Source organism: Tursiops truncatus, chromosome 15, assembly GCF_011762595.2.
Source record: "Tursiops truncatus isolate mTurTru1 chromosome 15, mTurTru1.mat.Y, whole genome shotgun sequence".
Classification (NCBI taxonomy): Eukaryota; Metazoa; Chordata; class Mammalia; order Artiodactyla; family Delphinidae; genus Tursiops; species Tursiops truncatus.
Genome location: NC_047048.1, coordinates 34,865,093 through 34,873,209, shown reverse-complemented (window position 1 = coordinate 34,873,209; position 8,117 = coordinate 34,865,093). Strand labels below are relative to the sequence as shown.

At 44.9% G+C, this 8,117-nt stretch overlaps 1 protein-coding gene across 1 annotated transcript in view; it reads right to left on the bottom strand.

Moving 5' to 3' along the window:
- Positions 1 to 6,117: 6,117 nt before the first annotated feature.
- ADCY9 (adenylate cyclase 9) overlaps positions 6,118 to 8,117 on the bottom strand; it is a 188,863-nt gene continuing 186,863 nt past the window's right edge. The window contains exon 11 of the transcript XR_012326136.1: positions 6,118 to 7,785. The gene's annotated coding sequence lies outside the window, so the exon portion shown is untranslated. The remainder of the gene's footprint in view (positions 7,786 to 8,117) is intronic.

The following is an 8,117-nucleotide window of genomic DNA, read 5'->3' as shown; positions in this document are numbered from 1 at the left end:
CGTGCCTAGAGCCTGTGCTCCGCAACAAGAGAAGCCACCTCAATGAGAAGCCCTCGCACCGCAACGAAGAGTAGCCCCCGCTCGCTGCAACTAGAGAAAGCCCACGCGCAGCAATGGAAGACCCAACGCAGACAATAAATTAAATAAATAAATAAATAAATAAATAAATAAATAAATAAAATTAAAAAAAAGACAAGCTCAACCCCTAGGGTTGCTTTAAAAATAAATGGGCAAAAGACTTGAACAGACACTTCACAAAAAATGAAACAGGAATAGACAATCTGCATATGAAAAGATGCTTAAGATCATTAGTAATTAGGGCTAGGAAAATGCAAATTAAAACTACAATGAAAAAAAAAAAAAACTACAATGAGTACCTCTACACACCCACTAGAATGACCAAAAAATTTTTTTAAATTACAGTACCAAGGATTTATGAAGTTGTGGGGCAACTGAAACTCTCCAGCACCGCTGGTAGGAGTGTAAAGTGGTACAATCACAGTTCCTTATATAATATTATACGTACACCTACCCATGATCTGCAATTCCACTACTAGGTATTTACCCAAGAGAAATGAACATATATTCCACAAAAAGATTTGTACACAAATGTTCATAGCAGCATTACTCATAATAGCTAAAAAGTGGAAACAGCCCAAATGTCCATCAACTGATGAATGGATAAACGTATTGTGATAGATCCACACAACAGAATTCTACTCAGAAATCAAAAGGAAAGAACAGCTGATACACAGAAATATGGTTGTATCTCAGAGACATTATGTTGAGCGAAAGAAAACGGTACACAGGGAATGATTCTAGTCATACAAAGCTCTCGAACAGGCATTAGAAATCCGATTCGTAGTTGACTGGAGCAGGGGTTGGGGTTGGGGAATTGACTATAAAAGAGAATGAGGGAACTTTCTGGAGGAATGAAAACATCTTGATTGTGATGTTGGTTACGTGGATGTGTATACATTTGTCAAAACTCATTGGACTGTACACTTTAAATCTATGCGTTTTAATACATATGTAAATTATACTTTAGGAAACTTGATTTTAAAAAATTAAAAAGAGCATGGAATCTGGAAACAAACGACCTGAGTTTGAGTCTTTTGTCCTGGCTCCACCGTTAAAGACCTTGGACAAGTTACACAGCCTTTCTAAGCCTCATCTGGAGAATGGGGATACACCTCAGATGAAGGAGAGGGAATACTCCTTGTTGTATCCAGGTGTTGTGTGTTATTAAGAATGGCTCTGTGCTTACCACGTGCCAGGCCCTACGCTGAGCAGTTTGCACAAAAGGGCAACAGATTGGATGGGAAGAAATGTGCACACCGGGCTTCCGGGATCCATCCTTTCAATTCTGAACTCCGGAGGTGGGGCTGGGGTGGAGGTATATTTGTTTGCTTGGGCTGCCAAAACAATTACCCCAGACTAGGTTCCTTAAACAATAGAAATCAATTTTCTTACAGTTCTGGAGCTTGAAAGTCCAAGATCAAGGTCCCCTTGGCTTTCTCACTCTGTCCTCACGTGGTCTTTCCTCTGTGACTCTGGCTCTCCTTATAAAGACCTCAGTCAGATTGGATTGGGGTCCACCCTAACGGCCCTCATTTTGAATTAACATCTCTTTTAAGACCCCATCTCTAAATGCAGTCGCATTCTGAGGTATTGGGGGTTAGGGCTTCAACATATGAATTTGGGCGGGACACAATACAGCACATAACAGGGAATGAATTCAGATTTGGCCCCTCTTGGATAGGGATGTCTAAGGACAGAGCCTCTACCCTTGACTAGTTGAGGGTCAGCTCAGAATAACTGGTAGAAAGATCAGATCAGTTCACCTGTTTTGACATTTTGTAGCTGCATAACCTGGGATGAAGCACTTAAAATCTCTAAACTTGACACAATGTCCCCTCACCTAAAGGGGAACATAGTCTTATCCCATAGGGCTGTTGAGAAGAGCATATGGACCTACATTATTATATCAAAGTGTAAGGCCGTGTTCTTAGTCGTACAATAGAATCACCCCAGCAAAAGTGGAAAATACTGATGCCCAGGCCCCCGCGCCTCCTGCCCCCCGCCCCCAGTTCAATTAGTCTGGGATGGAGCCCAGATACTTACCCTTTAAGAAGTTCTCCAGTGATTCAAATCACCCACCAAGGTTAAGGGGCTGCAGGAGCATCCCGACAAGTTTCCAAGGATGGACTAGGGGCTGGGGGTACTCTGTGTACTTGGACTCGGACTTTCAGAGCTGGAAGCCCCCCTGGATGTTCTCAGGACCACTCCCTCCTGCTTCTCTACAAGAAGAAACAGATGCTGGAGGACTGAGGCTGGACTAGGACCTTGTCCCACCCCTGCTCCCAGTCCAGCGCCTTTCTCGCCCCAGGCACTGCGCACCAGAAACCCCTGCAGGGCGCGGGTCAGAGACAGCGCGAGTGCAGGGCTGGCTCTGAAATCCGGCTATTCCTCCTGCTTTACTTTATCCAGGGACCTGGGACTCAGGTGCTCAGTGTTGTGGATGTTGGGGCTGAGCCCCGCATGGAGGGCAGGCTGCGGACGCGGCCAACGCTAGGTGGCGCCCGAGGGCCGGATCGGCCCTGCTCCCTGAAGTCCTGGGGGCGCTGGGGATCCTGGGGGTCCCGCCGCGCTGCTGGTCAGCAGAGCTTCGCCCCTTGTGCTGCCCGGTTCCTCGCCTCTTTCGAAGCACTATCGGGAGAATTACGTGCAAGAACTTCTCAAGACCTAGCCCTTGCCCGACCCCTAGAGAAGATGGACTGCATGTTACCCTGCTTCCCTCTTGCCTTCTCTCACTTGGGGGGGGGCCTGTTTTTTTCTGGTGAGTTACTCATCTCTGTTAGCAAATCTGGAAGATTCTTCAATGTTTTGCTGCTCAACACGTGCCACAGAGGACTGTCGATTAGTAAGAAAATCACATTTTTAAAACACAGGAAACGTATCAGAACGAAGTCAAAGAATTTTCTCCACTCAGGTGTCGGGATAGCAGCGTCACAATGAGGACCCTGAGACACTGTAAAATCCTGACTCAAAAAGAATTCACTTTTGTTCAGAGTTATTTTCATGTAGAGTGCTTTATGTGTTTTATAACAATTTTAGAACCGGGGACCCATCACTGTGGTTGCTATTTACAGTAGCCCCTCCCTAACGCAGAACATCCCAGAAAACCCAACAGCCAAACACATTTTGGAGTAAGGTGTCATCTTGAAGTTCTAAATACTTAAAATATTTCCTTTTGAGAAACTTGAGTTAGCTTTTGCAAAATGGTCTTTCTCATGTTACCAGTTATTTCTTTTTCTCCCTCCCCATTTTATATTAGGAATTTCTTCAACTAACACTTATTTGCCAGTCTCTGGGTCAGACCCTGGAAATACACAAACAAACAAACAATAAATAGTAGGAAACAGTCCCTACTCCTAGGAAACTCACCATCTAATGGGGAGGAGAAAAGGTATGTAAATAACACCAGCACCATGTGCTTGGGGATGTTATGGAAACGTGTGTTCAGGGGACACATAAAGGAGCAATTCATTAATTTTTAAACTTTGTATTATGAAAAATTTCAAACACAAACAAAAGTAGAAGGAATAGTATAATGAATCTTCTCTGCCTGTCACCCAGTTTACAAAATTATCAACATGTCACCAATCTTGTTTCATCTGTGCCTTGCCACCTTGCTGGTAATTTTTTTTTTTTTACAGTGTTATTGACGTATGATTATATACCATAAAACTCACCCCCTCTAAATGTACAACTCAATGATTTTTAGTGAGTTAATAGTTGTGCAACCATCATCACAATCCAATTTTAGAACACTTCTACTATACCCCAAATGTCACTCATGATTATTTGCAGTCAATCCTCATTGTCATCCCTAGCCCTCGGCAACCACTGATCTTCCTTCTAGCTCTGTTGACTTGCCTTTTCTGGACTTTTCATATTCATGGAAGTACTGTATATGTGGTCTTTTGTGTCTGGCTTCTTTCACTGAACATCATGTTTTCAAGGTTCATCCGTGTTGTAGTTGTGTCAGTGATTCATTCTTCTTTATGGATGAATAATATTCTATTGTTTGGATGGGCCACATTTTACTTACCCATTATTAATTGATGACACATTTGGGTTATTTTCATTTTTTGGCTTTTATGAATAATGCATCTATGAACAGTCACATTCAAGTAAATGTGTGGACAGATGTTTTCATGTCTCCTTGGTAAGTATCTAGAAGGAGAATTACCGGATATTATGGTATGTTTATGCTTAACATTTTTAAACTCTGCCAAATTTTTTTTTTTCCATAGTGGCTGTACCATTTTAAATTCCCATCAGTAACGTATAATGATTCCAGTTCTCCACATCCTTGCCAACATTTGTTATTTCTTCTTGATTATAGCCATCCTAGTGGGTGTGAAGTGGCACCTAATTGTAGGGGTTTTTTTTTAAGTCTATTTTATTTTATTTATTTATTTTTGGCCGTGCCGCCTGGCTTGCATTTCTTAGTTCCCCAACCAGGGATTGAACCGGCGGCCTCGGCAATGAAAGCACCTAACCACTGGACTGCCGGGGAATTCCCATCTAACTGTAATTTTAATTTACATTTTCCTAATGAATGATAATGTTGAGCACCTTTTCATGTGCTTATTGGCCATTTGCATATTTTTGTTGAAACGTCCATTCAAACCTTTTGTCCATTTTTAAAAATAAACTTTTAATTTTATTATAGCTTTAGAAAAGTTGTGATGAGAGTACAGACTGTCCACATCCTTCACACCCAGTTTCCTCTGTTACTAACATCTGACGTGAGTGAGGTACATTTGTCACAATTAACTAAAGTTCACATTTTGTTCTGCTTTCCTTAGTTTTTACCTGAGGTCCCTTTTCTGTTCCAGGGTTCCATCCAGGACACCATTTAGTTGTCATGTCTCCTCAGGTTCCCCTTGGCTGTGACAATTTCTCAGGTTTTTTTTTTTTTTTAACCTTGACTTTTGATAACCTTAGCAGTTTTGAGGAGGACTGGTTGGGTATTTTGTAGAATGTCCCTAACTGGGATATTTCTGGTATTTTTCTCATGATTAGAATGGGGTTATGGGTTTTGAGTGGAATTCCTCAGAGGTAAAGGGCCTGTTTATTCTGCTCCAGGTGACTTAAACAGCAGAAGTTTATTCTCTCACAGTTCCTGAGGCTGGAAGTCTACACTCAAGTTTTCAGCTAGGTTGGTTTCTTCTGAGGCCTCTCTCCTTGGTTTGTAGACTGCCACCTTCTCCCTGTGTCCTCACATGGTTGTCCTTGTGCCTATCTCTGTCCTAACCTTCTCCTCTTATAAGGACACCAGTCATATTGGTTGAGGGCCCATCCCAATGACCCCATGTAACCTTAATCATCTCCTTAAAGATCCTCTCTCCAAATATGTTCACATTATGAGGTACTTGGAGTTAGGACTTCAATATATGAATTTGGGCGGGGGAAACAGGTTAGCCCATAAGAGTGCCATTCTCATCATGTTGAGAGTCCGTGCCATCAACAAGACTTATCACTGTTGACTTAGCACCTTGATCACCTGGCCGAGGTATGTTGGTCAGGTTTCTCTGCTATACAGCTTTCCCTTTCTTTTCCTTTTCCATACTGTGCTCTTTGGAGCAAAATCACGATGTGCAGCCCACACTTAAGAAGTGGGGTTTATGTTCTATGAACCTCTTAGGGGTAAATCTTCGTGACTTTCGTTTTGGCAATAGAATCTTAGACATGACACTAAAAGCATAGCAACAAAAGAAAAACTAGATCTATTGGACTTGATCAAAATGAAAAACTATATCAGTGGATATTATCAAGAAAGTGAAAGGACAACCTATAGAGAATGGGAGAAAATAGTTGCAAATTGTATGTCTGATAAGGGTCTAGTATCCAGACTATATAAGGAACATAACAAAAAAAAGACAGAACTCTAGCTTTTACAAATAAATGCTGAAACGAAGAACCTTGTGCACAAGGTATTTTGCATGTTTGAGCATATCTGCAGAATAAATTCCCAGAAGGGTGTGTGCTTTTCTAATTTTGACCACTGTTGCCAAATTGCCATCCATTGAGGGTGTACCAGACAGATCCTCAGCAGAATTTATTTCCAAACATGCTCTGACATATGCTAACACTGAAAGAATGCCCAATGCAGTGTTATTCATCAAAGCTCCAAACTGGAAACAGCCCAGTGACCCTTAGCAAGAGGATGAAGAAATAAATCATGGTTTCCTGATACGATGGAATAATACAAAGCAGTGAAAAAGGACAAAGTTTTGCTACTCAAGAGGTGGAGGAATCTCACAGGCATGTCAGTGCCTGAAAGAAACCAGATGCAAAGCAGTGCTTCCTGTGGGATTCCAGTGAGATGAATCAGCCATGAAGTTGAAAGGAAGACGCAATCTACAATGGTAGAGATCAAAACAGGGGTTCGCCTTGGATGGTTGGGGCTTTGATGACACAGCACAAGATTGTCCACTGAGCTGCTCAAAATGTCCTCTACCTTGATCCGGGTGATAGGCAGGTAGGTATAGAAATACATAAAAACTCACCAAGTTATTTGTGCGTCACTGATGTTACATCTCAATAAAAAGAAAAAAAGGCTTTGTAAAAAATAAGCGCCAATGCTGACGTGCAAACAGCAGGGCCAGGGTAGCAGGGAGTGTCCTTGGAAAGAAGGGTCGCGCAGCAGGCCCTGTGTCGCTTTGTTCCGTCTTGTCCGGCTGCCAGCTCCAGGTGTCAGGAGGGGGGCTTGCTGCATCTCCGCCGTCCAGGCCACAGCCCCGCAGCTCAAGTGCAGGGGGGCTGCTGTCTTACCACCCTGAGTCACCTCCCCCTGCCCAGACGGGCCCTGCACCAGCTGTGGAGCAGCTGCCTGGTTATTTATAGCCTTGGGCTCCGCATGAAAGGAGCCTCTTTCAGTGGCTCCTTCCTCCTGACTTCAGCTCTGCTCCTGAGTCGCTCTCACCCCACCCCCCACCCCAAGCTTTAATGTTTCTGGGACATTCCAGGTCCCACTGCTGGGCTACATGTCACTGTTGGGGGGGTTCTCCCCTGCAGAGCCGATTCCTGGGGCTCACCTCTCCTGACGTGGCCTCAACTCTCTGAAGGGCTTTTGGATAGGATGAGAGAGCTTATTTCTCACAGACTCAGGCCGGGCCCCAGGGTTTTGGGCCCTCAGCTGCCAGGCTGTCTCTGTGGGTGAAGGAACAGCCACTAGGAGGCTAAGGAGGGCTCTGTCCCTTCCCAGGAAGTGCGATGGTGGTCCTGGCCTTTCCCCTTCAGGGTCTCCTGGGCCTCTGGCTAAAGAGGTCGCCAGCCCATCCACAGAGCTTCTCCTACGCCTGGTGTAGGCTTCCTGGCCCTGGGCCTCCTCTGCTGGCTGTGTCCGGCGGGAGCTCCAGGGTCCAGGAGAGCTCGTTAGGGGCTAAACCCTCACCCCTCATCCCACCCCTCTTCTGGTGGGGCCTGATGGCAGCGTCCTTCAGGAGCCTTGAGTCTTTTCTCCAAGCCCTGTTAGGCCCAAGTTAGTCTTGTTCCTCTTCTCGGAAAACTAGGATGCTCCTTCCCCTCCCCCCACATTGGAAGGGTGGTGGTGCGGCACCTCGCCAGCTGCGGAGGGAACAACCAACTCCAGTGCCTTCCGTGGTTCAGCTTGAAACCGGAACGGGGAGGACCCCCCTGCCCCCAACAAGGTGTTAAACTCCAGCTCTCCTCTGTCACCAGCGGCAGGACACTTACTGCAGGAGACGGGTTCTGAAAACATGATCCAGAAATGCATTTTAAAAATCAAATCCACTTTAAAGGCAGTAAAAGCATTTGCCTGCCTTTTCTCTCGCTCGCTTTCTCCCTTTTTCTTTTCTTTTCTCCCTGCCCCCAACCTTCCCTCTCTCTTTCCTTCCTTTTCTTCTTCCTTCCATCTCTCTCTCTAACCTTCCTTCTTCCCCCCTCCCTTCTTTCCTTCATAAAGTGAAGGATTCCCCTCTAACGGGGCGGGGTGGGGGGTGGGGAGAACAGGTCAGGGAGGCCAGATGCAAGTGGACGTCCCTGGGCTCAAGCTGAGTGATTGATGACCCCAGGAGGTGGGA